The sequence below is a fragment of the Aedes albopictus genome, unplaced genomic scaffold (assembly GCF_035046485.1).
Source record: "Aedes albopictus strain Foshan unplaced genomic scaffold, AalbF5 HiC_scaffold_1426, whole genome shotgun sequence".
NCBI classification, from domain to species: Eukaryota; Metazoa; Arthropoda; class Insecta; order Diptera; family Culicidae; genus Aedes; species Aedes albopictus.
In genome coordinates, this window is record NW_026916842.1 from 1 (window position 1) to 362 (window position 362).

Consider the following 362-nt stretch of genomic DNA (forward strand, 5'->3'; position numbering starts at 1 on the left):
TATCATGAAGTGGATTTCTGTTAATTGTATGGAAGTGCGATATACATCAACATTTCGCTTGAGTTTTATTGAAATGGGGTTTCGAAGGCACGAGAAAGGCGCCATCACCGTAAGGTGGATTAATTAGGGTTTTTTTTTTAAGAAAATGAATGTCTATTAGATATGACTCTTTATCTTTATATTATGACTTTATCTCGAAAACTCAATTGAACCTTCAAGGAGAGTAGTAAGTAAGGAAAAGTTTACTGCATTATAAATTTTGAACATTCCACATGCAATCTGCCCTTCATTGACAAGTTACGAAAATTGCAAATATATGAATAAATTACGAAACCCAATTCAAGCTCCCGAACCCATAAAGG